The following is a 25,906-nucleotide window of genomic DNA, read 5'->3' on the forward strand; positions in this document are numbered from 1 at the left end:
TTAAGTATTGAAAAAATCTCAAATTGAAAGGAAGGCAAATTACAGTGTAAGCTGTTTCCATCAATGTATGTCTTAGCACTTTTTTGGTTAACCCAGCTAAATAGAAAAGAAATTATGAGCCTGATGTGAGATGACTGAAGTCAGCTTAAGTCTTGCTAGCGAAATCAATATTACTTAGTACCTTGGTGCTTTGTGAAGGTCAGTGATATATATATATTTCTTACAAAACTGTGATTATGGTTCCATGCTCTTAAGAGCATGGAATGAAGATTTTTTGACTGGTCCTTACCCTGCACAATCTATTTGTGAAACATCATTTATTTGTGCCCCACCTAACAAATTTGAGGGAACTAAAGAAGCAAAGTTTCTTCTTATTTCTTAAAGAACAAAAATCAATAAATGAATCACAAGCAGAAGGATCAAATCCCTTATTTTTAATATAGAACCAAGGAAATTTTTGTCATAGGTGCATTTAAATTTACTGTTATGAATGTTAGATCAGAAAAACTCAATTGAATTACAGAACATTTTTTTCCTCCCCATATAAATGGGTATTAATTCAATCTTCTTAAGTTAATCTTTAAGATTAGTAACAGAAGTGGGCAATCAAGTTATCATCCAGGGAATTAAAATAATATGGATTCTTTTGGTATGTTGTAGAAAACAAGTTCTCCAGACATAATCTCCAAGTGGGAGGAGCTGAAGGTGAGGAAAACTGTGAAACGTGAGATTTATAAGCAGTGTCTAGAGCAAAGCCACCTGGCTTGATGAAAAGGAAAAACAAAGCTTTGAGTGTCCTGTCCTATGTGTTTAAAAATAGGAGATGGGTTTAAGTGGGGACAGAAATGTGTACAGAAGTATGGTTTCAGTTCTCCCTGTCCTCTGCCACTCTTTCCTTCTCCCTGGAAAAGAACTATTAAAAAAAAAAAAAAAAAGAGAGAGAGAGAGAAAAAAAAAAAAAAGCCGACAATCTATATTTTCTGCCAATAAATTGGCAGTGTCATAGCACCCATCTTACTGAATTCTGAGAGGGTGCAGAACAGTGAAGAGAGATCCTCAGACTTACACCATCTGATCAACCTCAGTTTCATGGAATCAGCATCCTTTCATGAGGTGAGAAGGAACATTTCAGAAATGGCAGAAAGCAATGAAGATCATTAAGAGTCTGGAGCTATGAGAAAAAGCTGAGAGAGCTGGGACTGTTCATCCTGGAGAAGGGAAAGATCAAGGGGGATCTCATCAATGTGTATAAATCACTGAAGTCTGGGCGTGGAGAGAGCAGGGTCTTTTCAGTGGTGGTTAGTGACAGAACAAGAAGCAATGGGCAGAAACTGAAATGCAGGAATTTCATTTTAACAAACAGACAGAAAATTACTGAGTGTTGTCAACCACTAGAACAAGTTTCTCAAGGATACTCCATTCTTGGAGATATTCAGATTCTGACTGGATACAGTCCTGGACAATTTGCTCTAGCTGACCCTGCTTTGAGCAATGCATGGGTTGGACTAGATGATCTCAGGAGGTCACTTCCAACCTCAACTGTTCTGTGATTATGTGAACCTTATGAAGTGGTGTTGAATGCAGAAATATGAAGTGAACTTTTTAGACCTTTAGACCATATCTTGTGACTAAATGATGACCTCTTTTTTTTTTTTTTTTTTTTTCTTTTTTTTTTTTTTCTCAATTGCCCAGTAAATTTGGTTACCTGAGCTTGTGGGTGTCTCTCCTCCACACTGATTGGTGCTCATCACTGTATTCCCAATTTTAGCTTTGTATTTATAGCATAACTTTCATCTTGTGATGTCTGTGAGGGCCTCAGATCTCAGAGAGATGTGATGTTTTTTGTTATCCTAGACATACACATTTGTAGGTAAATAGATATCGTGCCTATAATGTATTATTTTTATATCTATATAGATTAACATATTTTAAAGTGTCTAAGAAGAGATTATGAATGCCATACCTCCCTCAAACCTTCACATAGAATTACTTCAATTAATGTATAGCATGAATTGGCATTACCTGCAGATACACAATGTATTAATAGTCTCGTAGCAGAAGCTGGGGAATTATTTTTATTTTCATTTTTTATATATTGTTAATAATAAATGTTTGGTATTAAGATGTCGTTATTTGAAACCAAGACAGCTGAATATTCTTTACCAGCAGAAGTTTTGTGAAAACAACATTTGACAAAAGTTGTATGAAACAGAGCCAAACTGAACATACTACATCAGTAGCATGTATTATATCAGTAATATGTGCACTGTGATTCTGCCTTTCTGATCCAAGCACAAGTCAAAATGTTACTTGTAGGAAGTTCTGCTTACTGAGACAAAACACCAGGCATGTCACAAATAAATGTGTGAAATGAGGTGCAACACAAAATATTGTGCAATCCAATCCGTTTTGTTGTTTTTGTTGTTTAGGTTTTTTTTTCCTCTTTTCTGTCACATGGGAGCTAATACTAAAGATTTAGCAAATTAATACCCTCTTAGCTGTTGACTGGATTTACTGAACCTGATTTCTATAGTTTTTTTCCTTTACAAGCACACTGAATGTTTTTATAGAAATTACTACCAGAAAATTTAAGTAAGTGCCTATAGCTGTTGGAGAGAGCATGCAGAAAGAACGTTTCCCTTTGTTTACCAGTAACAATGGAACTCCTCTCTAACTGTTAGATATAGAGATATTTATATCTGCTGAAACTTGACAGGACAATGGCATCAGAAATTTTCATAGAGGCTGGGAAAACAAGCTGGTAGTCTCCATACTACAGAGCAAAACTTATAAAACAGTCAGCCTGAGGTTTCTATAAGCTGACAGCAGCCTGTCTCATGCTTTTATTATTATTATTTTTAATTTATTATTATGATGACATTTGATATTTTTCAGCAGCGTTTCCTCTATTTACTGATTAAATATCAGAAAGTGAAGATGGTGTACCAGAATGTTGCTAGACCTGTTAAAACACTAATCCTTTAATTCAAATCAACTTGACTTCGCTATAACAAGAAATACCATCACTAAAACTCCAGCAGTCAGATTGAACTGTTCCTCTAAAATCACGTCTGCAGCATCATTTTCTGGACAGGTATGTAAAGTTAATAACGAAAGAAAAAGTCAGTCATTAAAAAAAAGAGCTATCAACAGATCTGTTTTACTGAAGCTTAGAATAGTAGAGAATGGACAGGGCAGATGCAGCTATGATGTGAAAGGTTGCGGTGGTGGCAGGAGCAACGTGGCAGCATAGTTTTATATGTCCACAGGTGTGTGCTATGGAAGTAGCAGGTAAAATGACTTTACCTCTCTCTCTCCTCAAAACATGACAAAACCTGTTGCTAGTATCTTTATTTAGTGAAGGAGCAAAATGTGCATATCCTGAACCTCATTTCTAGGGAAGATTGACCACTTCTGGAAGGACTTGACTGAAAGAAAGAGAAGTGCTTGGAAAACTGAGGCCAAAACAATCCACTACATTATACAAGTAAATCTATGCATCAGAATTGCCAGACTGGTCATTTATCTGTGTGAACATCCCTTTATCTCTACCAAACTTTAGAATAAGAAAATATCTAAATTTCCTTCATCTTTGTTAGCAGTGTTTTTTATTGTTCTGCAATTAAAACAGCAGGCACAGTACATTCTTTTAGTAGAAATGAAAAAGAAAGCAAAAGAACAATAAAAAAGGTTTTGATCTTCTTCCCCCATTTTTTTTTTTTTTTTTTTTTTCTGCATATATTCCTCTTGTTGTTGGCTCTCAGATGTTTTTGTTTTCAATATCTAAGTTAAATCCATTTGGTGTCCAAGGTAAGTTTCCAAATCTACATATATGTATATATGTATTTCATATCATTTCATACCATTTCATGTCATATCCTTTCTGATAGGCTTTGTCTTTACTCCTTTGCTGAACATACAGATTGCTGCAGGTTCAGGATTACTTTATTTTGTATATGCTCTTATAATATACTGAAATAGCAACTTTCGTTTACACTTGAAATTCAAGTCATATATTATTGTATATCACGCAACTCTCTATCTGTAGACAACCATATTTTAGCAATAACTATTGTTTTGCTGAGGACTGGCTGTAGTGTGTTTCTCCTTCACTGCCCTACTTGGATCCCTTTATGCTGGAACAGCTTCAGCAGAAGCGGAATGATGTTTCTTTAAATGTTTTAAGTCATTCGCACATAACCTACTAGGAAAAACTAGCAGTTCATGAGCAAAATCGATATGTGTTAAAGAGCTGCATCCAATCCAGCAGGAATAATTATTTGACTGATCACAACTTGTAGATAAATATATGGGGTTTGATAACATAATTGTATGTTGAATCCAAGCTGAATAACTTCTTGCATAAATTGACTTCAGGTCCCCAATATTGATCACATGCTGCATTTTCATAATCACACAATTACTTTGAGGAAAGCCCATAGAGACATTTTGTTCCAACTCCAGCAATGATAGTTCAATACAAGATTTAATCTTTGAATTGCCTTTGTGCTTCTTTTTGTCTCAACCAGAAGATGAATTTAAATTCTATGCGAGCACTTAACTTTCCAAATCAGAACGTTTCCTGTTACTCAAAAGGAACAGAGAAATGTTGGCTGAGGGACTTACACATACTACTTTAATTAGTTAAATTTAGTTTAGTGATATGCACATCTGTGCTGCAATATCTTCCCCACCTCCATAATAATATATCGAGTGCACATAGAATACACAGAATATTGTCATTATAATAACTATATTATTACTATAATAAAAACATTCTACTCTTATTAGCAAAGTAGTTTTTAAACACTAGCATCACAAAGAGGGTGTGAGTTGCTTTAGGTTTCTGACAAATCGAAGTCTACTTGCATGCATCTGACCATTTATGTAGTGCTTGAACAAAGCCAGATATTTAAGTGGAATCCTATGTGCTGATATTTCATGGAGGTTTGTTTATGAAATATAAAAAGAAAACTAGTGTGAAATGTTGGAGTAAGTGACTGTACTTTTCTCAGAATTATGAAAACTGTTATCTGAACTGGGAGGTCAATTAGATTAGTGTTGGAAGTGATTGAGCCTATATAGAGATATATAGAGATATGTTGTTAAAACAGATTGGTGCTACTTTTATTATTGATTTACATAATAGTTCTCAGATTAGTGAAACCATTTGAGATTTTTTAACATGCTCAACAAAAATAAGTACTGTTTTTATTCTAAATTCTTTCATCAAAATTACATAGAAAGAAAATTGGCTTCTCCTGTAGCTGCCCTAACATTACAGTATTAATTAATGAAGCAAAACATATTCAGGATGTCTAATTAAAGGAGGTGACTAATGAGTAATCTAGAGCATGCACAAGCAAGTGGAAATCTGAAGGAGATTAGATGTGAAATAACTAACAAATTATGAAAGCAGAGATACTGATTTTAGGGATCTAAGGCTGCAGACATCAGCTTAGTGTTAGAGAGTGCATCTTGGGAACTCAGGTGGGAGCAGTTAACTTTAATCATAAATAAGAAAGAATCTGACAGGATCAACAGGGAGATGTGTAAAGAGGGGGAAATTTTAGCTTTTTTCCTATTGCAGGATTTATAACACATTTTTTGGAAAATATAGTATTAAACCAGGGAGAATTAAGAAACCAAATAAAAACAGGTTCAGCTGGGAAGGGTAAAATACCAGCAGAGAAAAAAAAATTTATCATCCAAACAGAGATCAGTGGGGCTCAAAGGAGCTGATCTTTAGGGAAAAGTGGATAAAGGTGCCTGAGGCACTAAGGAAGGCTGGTAGTCTGCAAGCATGTACGGTAGGTGTATGACTTCTAATGACTACTTGCTATATCAAAGTGCAAGAGGGTTAAACAAACGTAGCCCCACTGCTGGAGACCTTTGTTGCCAATGAAACATCATGGTAAACCAGTGGGGTTTATCCTATTGGGTAAACCTGTTTGCATGTCCCTTCCCCTCAAAAGGCAAAATAAGAGCTCTGACATGCCAGGAAACAGAGAAAAACTTAGAGATACAGTGCATGCAGCTGTGGGACAAAAAATGGTGTAGTGGTCTTGGGTAAAGCTTAACCCCTAAGGTAAGCTTCCACCTTGAATGAAAAACTCATTGACTAGGACAACAGGGTAAAAGATTCTGTACAAAGTCTTCTAGTCTTCTGTAAGTAGGTGACCATACCTTGTAATATATGCTATAACTCTTCATGCTTGAAAAGCATGTATGAAAAGCTTCTAGCAAAGCTGTAGTAGTTAGCTAGAGCCTGAGAAGAGCTGGAGCAACTGGAAAGAGCTGTGGGCAGGGGTAGCTGGCAAAGAAGGAGCAAGCACTAGCCAGGGGTAGTGAAGAACAAAGTTGTTGATGCTACCAGTCATCTGCAGTTTGAGGCCTAAACACCCTGAAGGGCTGGTAAGCAAATCCTTGGACACTGTGAACTCTCACCGCACCTGCTTATAGTTTTGTTCTTTTTTTTTTTTTTATTTTTATTTTTATTTTTATTCTCTCTGTCCTACTGAAGTAAAGTGGTCCTTGTTAAGCCATCTGATGCATGGGTTGTGAAGGGAGAACAACAGGCTGTGAACCTGTTCAGAGACCTAAATCTTTTAGTTTTGCAGAGGGATGAAAACTGGTGGCTAGAGTATTATTCAGTTAGTGAAAAGTGATTTACTAAAATGATTTGGTAGTTGATTCCACAGCTTATTAATTCTATATCACCTCAAATTAAGTCTTCTGTTAAAAAAACAGCCAACCAAAACAAAACAGTAACAACCAAGCAACCAAAAACAAAATAAAGGAAACAAAAAAAATAAATAATTTTGGACTTTCTGATGTGATGGCATTTAATGTTAATTCATTTTGGCCTAAATAATGATCTGAGATACTGAAAGATAAGTGATCCAGAATAGCATTTATTCATTAGGAAATGCCTCCATCAGAAGAATTAAAACAAGCAAAATACAGACAGATGTTGATAGTTGGATAGCCATTCTCTACCATGTGTCCATGTTTATAACTAAAACAATCATATATGACTATTCAAGGAAGCAAGATCCAATGTCGTTCACACTGAACACAAAATGATGATCTACCTTAAATATTGTAACTTCAAAGAGATAAAAATTCACCTTAAACCCTCTTCAAAATAGACTTTTTTTTTTTTTTTTTTTTTTTTTTTTTTTTTTTGTGGTCCCCAAACATATTTTGATACATTAAAGGCAATGTGTGCTAAATATTCAGTTTAGGCTTTTGAATATATATATATTTTAATTATTCAAGAGATAAAACTTCTTAGCCTGATGTTTTAGACATTAGAAACTTGTGTGGAGGCTTTGCAGGTTTAAAAATAGGCAAACATTGTTAAGAATAATAAGCACAGTTTCAGTGTTTATGGCTATATGCAATTTGGGTTTATCACTGTCAGCAGCCCTTTTTTTTTTTTTTGTGTGTGTGTGTGTCTGTATACGTACTAATCTAATATAAATGTAGTACAAAAGCATAGCACAAAACCTGCTTAATCCTTAGGAAGATGCTACTCCTACTTTTTCAGGAAATAAATTTGTTGGCTTAAAGGACAGTTCATAAAGATGAATGCAGTTCACATTTCTGAATTGTTAAAACTGCTTCATTCACTTCAATTTCTACTCAATAATTTTGTTTACTTTTCCTGACACATAAGGCAAAATGTAGGAGAGAGGTTTTCATTAGCCCCTGCTGCTTCAATTTTGAGTCCATTCTGTTAACACACTCATGAGCAATTGCTACTTGCTTTTCCCTAGCTAATATGCTGCTTTGAATTCTTCCAGTTTATGCCACCTTGGTCATCTCTCTCTCCCCACTATGCAAAGAAAAAACACACCATAATTTTCCATGTTTGGAGGGATGCATCTTACTTGTGTCAGAAAAGGCACATCTTAGGGAACCTTAAAGTGTGAAAAAAGGCTAAGAATTATGCAGGCTTAAGTTAGACAAGATCAAAGGTAACAGAAAATGAAAAGTGACAAAAAACATTGATGTTACTAGAGACAGCAGTCAATAAATACACTTTTGAAAGCTGAAGCACAAAGCAGAATTGAGATAAGAGTGTCTGTGGAACTACATGATTTCTTATAATTTCTGAGGAGAGTATACAAATAGGGTCAAAGGTTTTGGAATATAATTTGACTAGCAGTCTGCTGGAAACTTTCTTGTGAACTAGGATATGCCTTCAGTGACAGTTTCAGCAAAGTGCAAGACCTTCCGTTGAAACTCTTCTTCCCCTAATATTTTGTTATCACAACTGGGTAGTGACTCTTCTGAACACCTTTCTAGCAAAATGTCCTATAGGACTTCTGTATTTCTGTTCCCCTAAAATTCTTTGTGCAGCTTACGCTGTATACTATATGAACACAGCACAAAGATGCAGAGTTGTCTGAAAGTTTGTAAAGTAAAAGAAGCAAGAACTGATGAAAAAGAAATGAAGACATTAAGATTATAGTGATCAGATAAAGTAGATGGTGGCTGAAAATCTAAACAATGTTTAAGTTCTCTTGTTGTTTTTGTTTGTTTGTTTTTCCTTCTTCTGGGTAAGAGAATACTTAGGGTGGATTTTTTTAAAAGGAAATAATTTTTCTCTGCATATGTTAATGGGAGTCATTTCAAGTTTGAAGGGCAGCTAGAAGAATACAGTGTTGTGTGTTTGGAAATGTAGTTGGCAATGACAGCCAGACTCCTGGAAAAACAGGGACTGGGGAGTAACTTCCCCCTCTGGGAGGAGATAGATCTGGAAACATCTTGTAACATGGGATATTTCCCTGTCCTTTCCAGAAGAAGGAGAAAGGAAGAAGGAGAAACCATGTTAAGTTACCCCTTTCTGTTCTCTGATTAATATAGGATGAGGTACACAGTAGCAGAGGGCAGGGAAAACTTATTTATGCAGTTCCTTGGGTGAGGGGGAAGACTGCCATCTTCAGAGCCTGGCCTGCCAGAAAGCATCCTCTGGAAGAAGCTTGAACCCAGGATCTGGCAACAAAGTAGGTGAATTGTGGCTACTTACAAAGGAGCTGAGATCAATAATTTGGGTAACTATTGAAAAGAAGTCCCTAAAGAATTGCTTTTTAAGCATGTATAGGTACAAGAAAGAGAAGATATAAGAATAGTCCTGCAAATTAGTAAGCAAAAGTTGAATCACTGGCTTCACAGGTGTCCTTCTGATAACATTGTTAGTGGTGGGTGATTTGGGGTCCTTCTATTTACCCCCAGGAAAACTGATTACTGAAAAGACTACCTGACATGTGGAGGTGCCATAATGGTTCAGTTTCACTCACAGTCACTTGACCATAAAGCCCTGAAGAGGAGGCAGCTATACCCATTTTCTCAAGGAAAGAGACCAGCATGATGTCCTTCTCCATGTTCACATCAAGCCTGAAATAAGCCTGGCTTGAAAAAAGCTTTCAATGAGAGCTTGAAACAAGCACCTTATAGATCTCCTGCTGTGAAAATTCTCTTTAATACACTGTTGGTATTTTCTGTTTTGTTTATTCAATTTGATACACAAGTATTAAACCTGAAGGCAGCTTTCTTTGAAATTAAGAGGGGAAAAATCAAAATACTCAAGCTACAACATTATCTTTTGGAGCATGTTCAGTTTGGACATCTTCGTTGTTCTTATCTTGATCTTTACTTTATTTCTTTGGGCTGCAAACACATCTAGCAAAAATTGACTATGTTCTGAATGTTTTCCTGTAGCTTCATGTAGGACACGATTTGCTAAAAACAGTTGTTTTCTTTTTGATCACCTTGACCTATGCTATCACAGCCATGAGTCCTGTGGGAAAGAAAAGTGAGAGAAAAAATGACAAAAGTGAGATAATTATTAATCTCATAGTTTCTCTCTGGTCCAACAAGTTAATGAAGACAGAAAGAATGAGTATGGGGAGGTACTTTAGCTGGCTTCATCTTCACAACTACATTATCCAGTATATGCATCTAAGGAAACTATTAGCATGAGGCTATGCAAAACCAAATATATCTAGCTTGTTTAAACATTTGGATCATGCTATTTCTTTGTCAACATGTCTACTCCAGGGATTAACGTTACCCGTCTGTACCAGGTTTGGTTGGGATGCAGTTAACTTTCCTCATAGCAGCCTGTATGGTGATGTGCTTTGCGTTTATGACCAGAACAGTGTCAGTAACACACCAGTGTTAGGACTATTGCTACACGGTAATTGCACAACATCAAGGCTATCTCTAACCCACTCCCAAACAAAGGCCAGTAGGCTGCAGATAGACAACAGGTTGGGTTAGAGTACACAACCAGATCCCAACTGACCAAAGTGATATTCCATGTTAAATGATGTACTCAGCAATAGAAGCTGAGGGAAAGGAGGAGTTTTGGGGGGCATTCATGGCTAAGCCATTTGTCTTCCAAAGAAGCTGCTATGTGTGCCGAGGTCCTATTTTCCTAGGAATGGCTGGACATCTGCCTGCCAATAGGAAATAATAAATAAATTCCCCTTTCTACTTTGCTTCTGCACATAGCGTTTTCTTTTCTTATTAAACTGCCTTTATCTTAACCCATGAGTTTTCAATCTTATTTTCTTCCCTTGTGAAGGGAAAGGGGAGTGAGAAAGACTGGATGGGAGTCTGCCAGCCAGCCAAGGTAAACACACATGATCCTTAAAACATTATGTATCTGTACATTATGTATCTGTATGTAAAGATTCTTTTCTTCTGCTTTCCAGTGCAACACTCCCTCTGAATTCTGATTTCTTTTGTCACTTGAATGACACAACCCTATTGTAATTTTGTGATTGATAGTAATAAATTTATTCGGTCCTATCAACACCAAAATATGTTCCTTTTTTTTTTTTTTTTTTTTGTCATATTTTGACAAAATTTTAGTCTGCAGAAGAGGAAGCTCAGGGGAGACCTTATTGCTCTCTACAACTACCTGGAAGGAAGGCGTGGAGAGCTTGGGATCATATCTTCTCACAGGTAACTAGTGATAGGACTAGAGGGAATGGCCTCAAGTTGCATCAGGGAAGGTTTAGGATGGAAATTTGGAGACATTTCTTCTCAGAAAGAGCAGTCAGGCATTGGAACAGGTTATCCAGGAAGGTGGTGGAGTCACTCTCCCTGGGGGGTGTTCAAGGAAAGGCTGTACCTGGTGCTTGGGGACATGGTTTAGTGGGTGACATTGGTAGCAGTGTGATGGTCTTGAAAATCTTTTTCAACCTTAATGAGTCTATGATTCTATAAAACTACACACAATTAAGATGTGCTCATCTGCTAAGCATATATTTATTTATGCCATTAATAGTTACATAAAACCTCTTTTCTCCTTTATGATTGTTTTTAATGTCACAAAAGTATCTTTCTTGATAATGAATCTTCTTTTCCATTGGGCCTCTAGTGCAATATTTCTGCCTTTATTACTGACAAACAACAAACCTGGAGCTGATGTTTTAACTTAAGTTCTACAGTGGAAAAGGGAAACAACAGTGGAAGAGCTGGATATATTTTATCCAAAACCAGAACTGCCAAGTGAAAGACACTGAAACAAGTAATACGACATATTCTTGAAGTCACTTGTTCATTTTGCTCTTCTGTGTTGCAATGGTGCCCTGATGAGTGCAGGAGAAGTTAGCCAACTCTCAACCTTCCTAGGACAAAAAATATCATGTTGACATTTTCTTCTCTACCAAGATGTCCCTGTCAACTCAATTTCTTGCTCAAGTCTTGGGGATTCTCTATTTCTTATGAGTCCTAGCATCATCCAGAGACAAACCTCTTTTATATTTTTTGTATTTTGCACAGAATTGGAAAGTATGTTTTTTGTTAGGAACTTTCATGGTACCTCCAGGGATGTGAGCAAAAGGAAAATTAAGTACCAATATTTTTCTTTAAATATCCCCTCCAATACACACACACATGTACATATATATATAGCTATTGCACACAATTATAACACAAGCAGATAGAATTCTCCAAACCTTTTGAATTATCTTCCAGTGTTGCTTCTGTCCCATTGTGTGGGACAATTTTGCACTGTCTTGGGACATAAAAATTGTGAAATGTGAGAAAGCAATTATTACATATGTATACAAAGTGTTAAACAAGCATTCTGAAGGTGAAAAGAAAAGCATCAGAAAAAGCATTGAATATTGTTTATTTAGTTATATATTTGTTTATTTCTGCTTTAGGAATTCAGCCAGTTTACTTTAAAGTTTGATTTACATGGAAATACAAGTACATGTCAGAATAGGATTTCAAAATATCTTCCAGTGATGTCAACTAGTTTGTGGTTATTATTAAGTGATGTTTGATTTAATGATAAAAAGAAACATCAATATTTTCCTCAATTGTAGTACTGGTAATACTCAGGAATGACTATGCATACTGTAATAATGTGTTAAGGTATTAACCAAACCAAATAAAGAGACGTGAGTTTGACCTTGCAATCACTGAAGAATGCATTAACTGTATACTAAATGCTTGTTATTGATCTCCAACTGAGTATTCATATCATTAAGTTCTGCAGGTGCTTAAGTGTGTGCAGGATTGGAGTTGATTTCCTTCCTTCTAATTCCTTTAAAAATAGACCTCACCTTCCAAGTTTGTTCAGCTTTGGAAGAGTATTGCTATAATGGTCTGCACTTGTTGTCCAATGTCAGCATCAGATATCAGCATCAATGTCAGCAAGTTTCATTTGTTTTTTGTTTGTTTTTGTTTTCAAAGTAAATATTCATAGCCTAAGAAGCATACATAGAATAACTGAGTGAGTGTGATGAGGAAATAACTGTTCCACTTCTTGACATTTTGTTAAAATTAAAATGAAAAAGAAGGATAACTGTGGTAAAGAATAAATGAAGAAATGAACCAGGAGAAAACAGTCATAAAGATGGCTCCCCTGGGTGTTTGAGAAAGGCATTGACAGAGAGTAGTTTTTCCACAGGTGCCTTGTGAGTAATAGCACTACCATAGCTAAATTTCCCAAGTCATTAATCTTACATTTTGTATGTTTTGTAACAAAATGGTATAAATAACATATTTCCTATGATACAGAATACCTGTCCTACCCCATGAATTTTCCTTTCACCTATGGGAGCAGGGACTGTAGTCAGCAGTCAACTGGTTTAACCACTGGATTTGACCAGGATTTTGTGAGGTACTATATAAGTAAAAATAGTGATAATATGCAAGCAAAAACAGCAGAGCACACACTACCTGTAACATTAGACATTTCTGAGCAAAGAGAGACGGGTTAGTAAAATGGCAAGCACTTCACTGTTCTCCTAATATTTCTCTGGAATTTTATTCTTAACTTTGATAATGGTACCAAAAATCTTCAGTAATTCATAAGTCCATGCAGAATTTGAAAGGCAGTCCGTGCTTTTAGTTAAATAAATAGGCAATTTAGACAAATGCCTCAAACAAGGGACACGCATAATCCATCTCTGCAGAAAGCTTAAAAGAATAGAGCTGTTTTGATGTGAAATATTTAATTTACTGTGAATGTTTCCCTAGGACTGATATTGAAAACAATAAATTAAGATTCTAATTTGTTCAGAGCACAGTCCAGTTAAGAGTAAAAGAGTATCATTGCTCAAAATTAGAGGTACTTGAGCAATAATTAATTTCATTTGGTTATTCCTCTGACATACTGGAAGGAAACAGATACACATGAGACTTAAATTTAAAACAAATTAATTTGTTACAACATAAAATATTTGCCTATAAATGTTGATCTCCTCAAAAAGTTCAATACCAAAAGAAAAGAAAAGGAAGAAGAAAAGAAAAAATATTATTTTTATTGACTGAAGAAAAAAATTAGAAAATCCAAATTTTAGATTATTATGAATTTTTCCATTTCTGGTGTTCTATTTGAAATGTCATATGCACTTGTACGGTCTAGATAAAGTAGGAGGTCATTACAGTCATGAAGAAAACTATGTGAAAGCTTGCAAAGAAAGTACTAATCTGCAGATCTTATATTTTTAAGATCTATTTTTGACTTATTTATGTTATATCAGAAACCTATTTTCTCTACTTCACAGAATCTCAGAATGGCCAAGGTTGGAAGGAATCTCTGAAGATCATCTAGTCCAATGCCCCTGACGAGCAGGATCACCTAGAGCACATTGTGCAGGATGGCATTCAGTTGGGTTTTGAATATCTCCGGAGGAGACTCCACAGCCTCTCTGAGAAACCTGTTCCAGTGCTCTGTCACCCTCACAGTAAGGAAGTGCCCTCTCATATTCATCCAGAACCTCCTTTGCTTCAGTTTGTGCCCATTGCTTCTCATCCTGTTGCTGGGCACAACTGAAAAGACCATCTCCATCCTCTCAACACCCTCCTCTCACATATTTATACACACTAATGAGGTCTCCCCTCAGTCTTCTATTTTCCAGGCTAAACAGGCCCAGTTCTCTCAGCCAGTCCTCGTACGACAGGTGCCCCAGTTCTCTCATAATCTTCGTAGCCCTCCTCTGAACTCGCTCCAGTAGTTCTACATGTATACCTTGTGTAGAAAGTAATCAAGATTTTTTTTTCTTATTCTTTAACAAGTTATTCTATTTGAAAAGAAGTGATAAATGGCATTTCTTGTATAATTTTTTCTCAGATTAATAAATAAGACATGGATGGCAGATTTTGGGGAAAGGGAAGGGGAAAGCCAAGACTTGATCCAAAACACGAACAATCTCAGCATTCGTACTAAAATATGCTTTTTTTTGGCTATACTAAGAGTAGCATTTTTTCAGCCACCAGCATATGGGGTGCTAACCACTTTCTTAATGAAGAGGAACAGGTCAGAGAATTCTGCCTAATAGGGAAACTTTGCGGTAAACTTTGGCAAAAGAAAAGGTAGAAAAGGTACCACTCTTCAACTTTTGGTGAGAAGCACTACTCACCAGATTTGGGAAAGCTCATTTTTTCCTGTTGTCTAACTCTCGCAGAATCACAGAATCACAGAATTGTCTAGGTTGGAAGAGACCTCAAGATCATCGAGTCCAACCTCTGACCTAACACTAACAAGCCCTCCACTAAACCATATTGCTAAGTTCAACATCTAAACATCTTTCAAAGACCTCCAGGGTGGTGAGTCCACCACTATCCTGGGCAGCCCCTTCCAATGCCTCATAACCCTTTCAATAAAGAAGTTCTTCATAATATCCAACCTAAAACACCCCTTGCAAAACTTTAGCCCGTTCCCCCTCGTCCTGTTACCAGGCATGTGGGAGAACAGACCAACCCTCACTACAGCCTCCTTTAAGGTACTTGTAGAGAGCAATAAGGTCGCCCCTGAGCCTCCTTTTCTCCAGGCTGAACAAGCTCACCTCCCTCAGCCGCTCCTCGTAGGACTTGTTCTGCAGACCCCTCACCAGCTTCATCACCCTTCTCTGGACCCGCTCAAGCACCTCGATGTCCTTCTTGTAGAGAGGGGCCCAAAACTGAACACAGTACTCGAGGTGCGGCCTCACCTGAGCCGAGTACAGGGGGAAAATCACTTCCCTAGCCCTGCTGACCACACTGCTTCTGATACAAGCCAGGATGCCATTGGCCTTCTTGGCCACCTGAGCACACTGCTGGCTCATATTCAGCCGATTATCAACCATCACTCCCAGGTCCTTCTCTGCCTGGCAGCTTTCCAACCATTCCTCTCCCAACCTGTAGCTCTGCTTGGGGTTATTGCACCCCAGGTGCAGGACCCGACACTTGGTCTTGTTGAACTTCATGCAGTTGACCTCAGCCCATCGGTGCAGCCTATCCAGATCCTCCTGCAGAGCCTTCCTACCCTCAAGCAGATCGACACATGCACCTAACTTGAGTTACTCTCAGATACTCTTAGACAAGTTCTTGTTGCATGAGCTGTGTGGGCAGACAGTGAGGTTGATCAAAAACTGGTTGAATGGCTAACCCCAAAGAGTGGTGATTAGTGCTATGAAGGCTAGTTGGAGGCCAATAACTAGGGGGTACTCCAGAAGCCAATACAAGGTGCAATCCTGTTTAACATCTTAATGATCTGGATGATGGAGCAGAGTAAGCCCTCAGCAAATTTGCTTGATAAGAAAAAACTGAGAGGAGTGGCTGATACACCAAAGTGTTGTGCAGCCATCAGAGACACTTAGAAAGGCTAGAGAAATGAGCTTAGAGGAACTTCAGAGAGAAGTGCAAAATTCTGCAGGTCGGGAGGAACAAGCCCACGTACCTGTAGCATGTGCCCTTGCAGCAAACAAGACTAATGTTATTCTGGCTGCACCAGTCCAAGTACTCCTTGCATGTCAAAGGAAGTGATCCTATCTACTCAGCACTGGTGTGGACACACCTGGAGTACAATGTCCAGGTCTGGGCTTCTCAGTATAAGAAAGAAATGGACATACTGCAGTTGAACTCGATGATCCTTATGGGTCCCTTCCAACTTAGGATATTCTATGATTCTATGATCCTATGAATCCAATGAAGGACCATAAATGTGACTGAGGGACTGGAAATCTCACATACAAGGAAAGACTGAGAGAGCTGGGACTGTTTAGCCTAGAGAAGAGAAAGCTCAGGGGTTATTTTATCAAGGTCTATAAACACCCAAAGAGAGGTGTTTATAGGACAGAGGAGGATAGAGCCACACTCTGTTCAGTGGTGCCTAGTGACAGGAGAGGAGGCAACGGACACAAATTGGAAAAGAGGAGGTTCCCTCTGAACACCAGGAAGCACTTCTTTAGCATGAAGATGACAGAGGACTGGCACAGGTTGCCCGGAGATGCTGTAGAATCTCTCTTCTTGGAGGTTTCCAAAAGCAATCTGAACATGGTCCTGGGCAACTGTCTCTAGGTGTCTCTCCCTGCTTGGGCGGGGGGTTGGACCACATGATGTCCAGAGGTCCCTTCCAATCTCATTCTTTCTGTCATTCTTTGACTAATGAGATCAGACCAATTTGCTCAGTTTGGTATCAAAAGCCTCCAAGGATGGAGACTGTAAAACTTCCCCTCTCATTTACTGGAAGTTACCAGTAATTGTATAATTTGATCTCAAGCCCCTTCTCAGAAACACAGTATTTCATCAGTAATTTGTTATATAAAATGGATATAAATCACCTTAGTTTAAAAAATCTCTTTGAGATTGATCTCTATTTGTTTCTTCACTTTAGTGCATTTTTGAGAGGTTATCAAACAAAGCTAGCTGGAAGATAGCTTTCCAGGGCTTTTCCCTTTGCCATGAGCTTCTCGTGTAATTGCACAACATGCTTATTGTAAAGTGTCTCAATTTTCCAGATGGGAAAATGAGTTTCAGATGCTCTATGAAAGTAGTTATATAGAATATTGCAGGACACCAGATAGAATGGGAATTGGAGCCTTAGAACTACTTAAATCTTGTGGCTGAATGGATCCTGGGCTTCCTTTGTCATATGTGTACCTTTTTTAAGAGGAACTCACCCTCTGTCTGAACTGTGAAAAATGCTACATGGTAAATGGGTAGCTACATTTATACTTCATAGTTCCAAAGTCATATTTCTGTAATATTTAGAGTATAACAATACTTTTGCATCTGCTAAGTTCACCTTTTTAACTTTTTTTTACTGGATTTATTTACTTAATTTTTTCTTTCATATCTATGTTATGGTTAGCTACTACCATCTCCAACTTCAGGTTATATGTTTCTATTTATATCATCAGTAAGCCAGGAATTACTATTTTGTATAAGACGTTATATGAACATCTGCTATATTAAAATAACAATAACAATAACAATAAAAATAAACATTTATATAATGTTCTGAGTCCATCTTTCAACACTTGAGGACATGCTTTTCGCCCCCTTAGGTCAGCTTTTCTTTTCCTACTGTGCTCCATAATTACTTTCAGAATTGATTAATTTCCAGTTTATAATGACAGCTCTAGCAGTTGTGAAATAACCAGAGTCAGCACTTCTTCCAACGCTGCATCTTTGTGAGTTGATTCAATCCATTTTATAGTTATTAAGTTGGACATTTCCTCATTACTCAGGGGCTGTGCCAAATAAGTAATCTTAAAGAACCTTAACCTTCAAACAAGCTTCCCCCTCTTCTCCATTAAGTCTCCTCCCCTGCACCCTGTTGCTATTGTTGAGAACATTTATGTATATATATATATATATATATAGGTGTGTGTGTGTATAAATTTAATTTATTTATTTTTGTGAAAGTGAAGATACAGAACTAGGCAGAAAGCTAAGGTTTGTTAATGCAGACCACTATCTGAAATCTAAGGGACCCCTCCTTAGTGTGTTCCTATATGCAGGAAAATAAATCCTTTTCTAAAAGGTTGAACAGGCCACACACTTAAGTCACGTAGATTCTGTACATTTTATTTGTGAGCATTGTATTGAGGTGGGAATGTTTATTTTTCTGATGATATAGTTTTTAAGAACAGAAGTTCACCATACAAAGTTCAAAATTTGCCATAGCCAAGGGGTGTATATGTTTCTCATTTTAATGCATAACAGAGAAATATCATGCTACAAGTTACTTATACTGTAATTTCATTTCAAACATATAGATAGAATTAATTCTTACACTACTTCACATTTTTCTTATGGGTATGTTATCCTATCCCTCTAAAGAGTCTTGAGTGTCTTAACTCATTATTTAGAAGAACCAGAGTCAGCTAAAGGGATCAATCCCTTGAAAAGACAATAGACTTTCAGATATTGTTACAAAAATGTCTTTGCAAAATAACTTCACTGAAAGCAACAGAAACCATTTGCTTGTATTAAGTTACTTTGAATCTATGCAAATTTTATTAAGCTGAAGAATGGGCCCTGGCCTTATTCTCTTACTGTCTCCTAGGCTACAGAAAGAATACATATGGAAAACTCCTGCAAGAAGTATTTTTAGTAAGTTTTGTTTAAGATCATTTGTGAAACTGGTCTCAAAAAGATTTGATTATTTATTTATATATTTTAAATGTTGCAAAAGTGTTCCAGAATTAATAGTTTTCATATGGCATCAAAGAGAATGAATACATTTTGAAAATATCTCTGGGGAGTGGAAACTATTTCTCTATTTATTTTATTTATTTATTTATTTATTTATTTATTTATTTATTTATTTATTTATTTATTTTTAGTTCTCACAAGGGTTGAAGAGGTATCAGTTATTTATAGTTTATTATTACAAACTGATAATCAACTTCTTACTTGACTGACCATGCACAGAAGACACAAGTTCTACTGAAGATAAATGAGGTGGAAAATGCAGTCTTTTAATCTCTTAAAAGAACTTCACAAATAAAACTCTCTGCATTACTATGTAACTGCACCTAACTTCACCTAACTTTTTATCAGGAAACCACTGTGTCATTTTTATTGAAGTAGTAGAATAGGGAAAAAGTGTTATCTTTCAGATATAAGAATAACCCTAGGGGAAAAAGTGTTATCTTTCAGATCTAAGAATAACCCCTGGCAAAAGTTTCTCAAGTTATTAAAAATATGTATGTATAAAATGCCAACTTAAGGCAGACATTGCTTCCTGTTTTCTACTTTTCAGATGGTGATGAATGTTGTGTTCTCTTTGCAACTGAATTAAGGTACTGAAACCAGCAGATAAATAGATGTCACATGACAGTGTCTGGAATTTCCATGTTAGAGAGCTAGTATTTTGTGTGGTTATGTTCATGATTAAATGTTCCCACAGAATTCACAAGAATATAACTAAAATGTGGTCCTTGCCCTTGTGTGAATATCCAGAGAGCTTAAATTCTCACATCTTTCTATTGCAATTCTACTCATTTTAAAGGATTTTCCAAAATGTCAGCAAACTTATTACCTTGGTTTTATTACATTTTTGCCTTCCTTGTGCTTCCTGTGAAAAGAAATGTTATCCATTCTAGCCCTAATCCATGCTATGACTATCCTTAGGTATATTTGTCTTTTTTTTTTTTTTTTTTTTTTTTTTTTTTAATCATTCTAAAGGAAACAAAAATCTTAAGATATTCACAAGTTTAGGGATTTTTGAAATATCATTTTACTTTATCCAAACTGCTCTTGCTTCTATGCCCTAAACTATGAGCAGAAGGCATCATATCCTGATGAGAAAATGTACTAGAAATTCATCTTTACTATAATTTATCTAGAAAAAAAAAATAGTAGTTCTTGTTGATTTAATTTTTATTATAATTGACACTTCAGAATCCAGAGCTAAGAAATTCTTGTTCTTCCCATGATGTTACTACCATCACTTGAAAAGAAAATGAACATACTCACAAGTAATGGCATCAGAGTTGTAGCAATTTTCATAGCTATTAATATGAGTTTTGTCAGTTTTGTTAAAATGTAGCAAAAAAAAAAAAAAAAAAAAAAGTTAACATTCAGTGAAATGTACAAAAAATCAAATATTTTGAAAGAAAAAGTCCTTCCATTAGCTTTCAGTTGCTATTGGACAACCATAATTATTTTTAAAATGAACTGTCATCTGTAGACTGACCAAAGAAGTTAACCTTAAGTTAGAAGTTAAGTTAAGAAGTTAATCTGCAAAGATAATGATTTTGAAATTATGATTTTTAAGAGTAGACTTATATCTATTGCCTTTCACCATTGGGGCTTTAGGCATGTTTTTTGTCATGCTGTGAATAGCTGCTGATGAATATGTGATGCATAATTAACAAGCCTTATGACTTCTATAGAGTCCTAGTTAACAGATAAGTCAATAGACCCAATCCCTTCTTAATCTCAGTGATATATATGTGTATGTTATATAGATATATGCAGACACAAACACACAGATATATGTATATATGCAAGTATACACACATTTGTTTTCTTCTGCTTTTGGTGAGATGTTGTATATTTGTTTCATGTAGCAGATGTAATCACATTTCTAAATAAAAATAAGTTTCCTTCAAAAAATGATTTCAGTATTTTCTGCTCTTTTAGCTTGGTCTGTACAAAGACACAGTACACACCGTTTGGAAAGAAGTTTGACAAGAATAAACAGTAAATGCAGATTTTTCATACTACATTAGTATTTTGACAAAAGACAATGTGTGCATAATTCCAATTTCTTTGCCAGCCAAACCACAATGAGAAATATATATGTTTAAGTACAAAAAACCAAATAACCTTACAAATAAAGACAAATATTTTCAGGTAAAATAAACATGTATTAGAAAAAAAAAACATAGAATTTTGGATAAATGCACACAGTATTCCTAATGATACACATTGAATATATACTTAGTGAAAACCAGGGTACATTGCTGGATTATGTTATAAAGTCTGGAGCCTTTCTAATAAAGACACAAAACTGTGTATACTAAAGGATGTCTGTACATTCAAATTATATAATTATGCATGCAATACCTTTTTTATTATTATTATTATTTTTTTTCTGTTGTACAAATAGAGATTATCACTTTCTGTGATTAAAATAATTGGAAATTTGCAAGAAACATTTTTTTTTTTTTTTTAAAGACTAGGAAAACTAAAATTCATTTTAGGCTCAGTTGTACTGAAGACCAAAACAATTCATTTTAGGCAGAAAGTTTCAGGTTGCAGTAAAGCATGAGTAGAGAGTAGATTTTGATGACTCAAGTAGTTTATCTTTTTAACCTGAAAATATATATTTCCCTTGTATACAAAGTTAAATTTCTGTCTTACTGGAAATGTTGATTGGTTGAAAATTTATTTTGAAATAAAGATATAAATTAAAAGCTACCTGTGAAACAAACAAAGAACAATATTTATTGAATTAGGACTGTCTAATAATTTTAATTACATAGTACATTTTTAGTAATAAATGTCATCCATATTTATCATATAAACATGTAACTGAGTGATATAATAAAGTAGTAAAATAAGCATTAAAATTACTAGGGTTCGATGACTGTCTTTATGAGATCAAAAAATCATTCTCACAGAACACTTTCCCACAGTTGAAAGAGCTGTCTTGTCCAACAAAATTATTTTTCATGCTTATTTTTTTTATTTGTTTCCAAATGTGATAGGAAAACAGTAGTAATTCTTTGCTAATCTTCCAATAGAATTAAAAAGTGTTTGCTGTCCAAATGTGTGTGCACACATGGGTAACATAATAAAAATTTTGCTGCATAGATGGCTTCAGTATAAGAATTTAGAAAAAACATGAAATTCATTTTATTTTAGTTAGGTTCTGCTATATTTCTCAAATGGGCTTCCAATTAAATATCCAAAATGTAGCCATAATTACTCTTTCAAATATTCTCCTTCAGAATGCACTGCTGTGCTTTAGCTCCACCAGGCAGCTAAGTGCTGCACAACTGCTCAGTCACACTCCCCAGGTGGGATGGGGGAGAGAATTGGAAAGGTGAAAATGAGAGAAATCATGACACGATATAAGGACAGTTTACTAGGTAAAGCAAAAGCCATGTAAACAAGCAAAGCAAAACAAGGAGTTCATATTGCTACTTCCCATCGGCAGGTAAGTGTTCCACCACTTCCAGGAAAGCAGGGCTCATCACGTGTAATGGTTTCTTGGGATGAGAAATGCTATCACTCTGCTCCTCCTTCTTTCCCCATTCTGTTTTTTGCTGAGGATGCCGTAGGAATGGAACATCCTTTTGGCTAGTTTGGGTCAGCTGTCCTGGCTTCTGGTCTCCTGTCCGGTGTCCCAGCTCCTCGTGCACCCCCAGCCTCCTTGCAGCCAGGGCAGCACAAGAAGCAGGGAAGTCCTTGGCTCTGTGTAAGTACTGCTCTGCAACATCTAAACAACTGGTGTGTTATCAGCAGTATTTTCATCAAAAATCCAAACCAAAGCATCATACAAGCTTCTACGAAGAAAGTTAATTCTATCCCAGCCCAAACCATGACAACTACTTAATCCTGTTTGGAGCTTCAAGCTGAAGAGGCATTGCAAAGATGTTTTAAGTTGATTTGTTTTCTTAAAACTCTGTATTAGAGTACTTGGAAGAAAAAAGTTTTATTCTTCAAAACTGAACTAGTATTGGAAAAAAATAAAAAAAAAATAGAATCCTGCTTGATCTAATAAACCGCTTTCAGCCTTTACATAGAGAGAGAAGAAAATCTGTGGGTGATCTAAGTAATCGAAATGACAAAGATGAGACTGGTGGATTCAAACTATTGTCTTCTAACTCCATTAGTACTTCTTTATACAGAAAGCTTAGCTTATTTGTGTTGCTCCATTTAACATGCATTAGTGTCTATACAAATAAGTAACAGTTGCAGAATTTGTCTTTCTATTCATAGAAAAGGCATTAATTCCAAATGCAACATACTGTAATAGTCAAACAATACCATATATGGCTTTTAATAGGTAACATTTTCAACGGTTTTAAATCTTCATTCCAACTTGTCAAATCCCATTTATAAGGATCATATACATTTGGTAAAGGCTAAAATTCATATAGGTGACTTCATTTTTTTTAATGCTCATCATAGTTCATATCAACCCTCTATTATATGTAAGTGGGTAGAAATAAAGGTCAAAACAAAGATAATCTGTCTGACTACAATCTGAAAAAAATACTAACGGTCATTGGGAAAAGCCATGCCAAGGCCTGTGATCACAACAAAAACTTATATGTGTACTTAAAATAAAACAATTCTTACTTTATATAAAACTGACTAGAAATGATGTAAATCCTTATAGTTAATATAAACACAAAAAGATCTCCTTAACAGGCACTCCTCTGCAGTATCTGTCTATTTCTGCCCTTATCACTAGTTGTTGAGATCTATGCTGATTATATCTTTGATTTTGTTTGCTCTTACTCTGCTTGTGCAGCAATGTATGTAATTATATATATATATATATATATATATATATAAATAACTATGTATACAATTATAGCAGACACAGCTGAGATGGAATTTCTGATTTAAAAGGGAAGCTATCCCATTGAATTACCTATTTACTTTAAGGTATGCTGCAAAATTTAGGCATTATGCAGGTTGCAACAAGTATTTTTTTGGATGCTGTTTTGTTTGTTTGCTTATTTTAAGAGTATCATACCTTATAGGGATGGAGGTGCTTATAGGGATGGAGGTGATATACAGCTGTCTAATATTTTTTAATGGAATGGCTGCTTGGAGCCTTTGGGAGCTCAGTTTTCATCAGTTAGACTCATAAACAGCAACCAGAACACTAGCTGCAGCTGCAAACATGCACAGGCTCAACAGCTGTATAAGCTCCAAAACACTTGCAAATGAAAACAGCCTGAACAAGGTTTTGAGTTGTGTCTCTACATTTTTTGTGTTATTCCAAATATGAAGCTCAAGGAGACTGTTTATGGGCCTTAAATGTACCTGAAAAGTGTCAAACACATGAGTGAGAAAAATTACACTTTTTCATCATTACATGGTAGTCCCAAGAGATGAATGGCATTTTGTGGTTAATTGGTATTTCCTTGCCTTAGGCTGTTCCACATTCTGCTAAGAGAACATGGGTGTCAAATCCATCATTTCTTTATTTGTATATATAAGGGAAATTCCTACCTCACCTTTATGATAAGCAACTGATGTGATACAAAACTGTGTGAGGGAAAAATCTTCTTTTGTACAGTAAATGCATCCAGTGAAGAAATTATCTGGTTACTTTATAATCCTTATAAATCCAATTTTCATAATTCTGCTTACTGATTATGACTTGAATAACTGTGCTATATCATGTGACAGATGGTGGAAGGAAAATGTAGTGAGATTAATATATAATTAATATAAGCAAAAAGTAATTAATTTATTTAATATATATGCTCTCGGGACTTGCTCTCTACAGAGCTGTCTACGAGTTCACTGCAGTTAATGTCAGACTTCACTGGACTTTGTTAGGCTCCTGATCAAGATCATTACTAAAATATATTGTGGAAACAATTACTTAATGATCTAGATGTTGTGTGGAACACCTTAGAATCCCAGCTGGCAAATTTTGCAGATGCAGCATTATTAAGTTACAGCTAAATCAAAAACTGGATTTCAAGATTTATTCCCTTCAGTTACACTTCAGAACTTAAAAGGAATAAGATTAAACAACACTCTCCATTCATATTTGCCAAAATGAAGTACAGTTTAAAGGACAGAAATTCTTTCAAAGTGTTATTTCATTAATCTACAGTTATATAGTAGTATAAAATAGAATTGTAGAATAACTTCGTCAACACCATCATGCATTATCCTCATTTGGACTTTACTCAGATGAGAAAGAATAGTTTAATAGTTTGAATGAATGCCACTGCTGTCAGAGGGCTTGTTTTTTCTTTCTTCACAGTCTTCTAATGATCTAGGAATATACAGTACAGTTGTGTCTTAATTTAACAATAGGAGCTGATGGGAATATGGTGTTTTAAATTAAACAGGACATTGATCTACAAAGGTTGGACTGTATCCAGTTCTCTATCTGGACTTTCTATCATCCTGGCTTACTTTCCTTCCTTCAGTAGTTTTATGAGGCAATAAAAGCTATCTCAGATTAAACAGTGCAAATCAAATAAACGCATATGCTCTACCAGCTTGCATTAGGGAAAAAATTAAAAAAAAATAAAAAAGAAAGAAACAAACAAAAGAACAACACAGACCTCGAATTTTTAAGTAGAACTGAATTGTAAAGAATTATGCAGGAAAAAAGGTCTTTCACTCTCCTCTTTCCCTTCCCCCTGCCACTGTTACTTCTCTAGATTCTATTTCCTGGAATATGTGCAAAATAATCCAAAATCTGTTTGTCTTTTCAAAATGTGTTTATACTATTTTCATAATTTGTACGTCTGTAGGTCTGTTCCAGAGTAGGTAGAACATGACCGCAGCTATAACATGCTGCTTCTGCAAATACTGGTTTACAAGATACTAGCACAAATATTAGAAGTAGTGAAACTAATGACCCTCACAAATTGTGAAGTAGCAATGCAGATACCAGGTAGTTGAAGTATCTTTTGATCCCTCAGTCATCTAAATTGCTTGAACC

The sequence above is a fragment of the Aythya marila genome (assembly GCF_965140915.1).
Source record: "Aythya marila genome assembly, chromosome: 2".
Lineage (NCBI taxonomy): Eukaryota > Metazoa > Chordata > Aves > Anseriformes > Anatidae > Aythya > Aythya marila.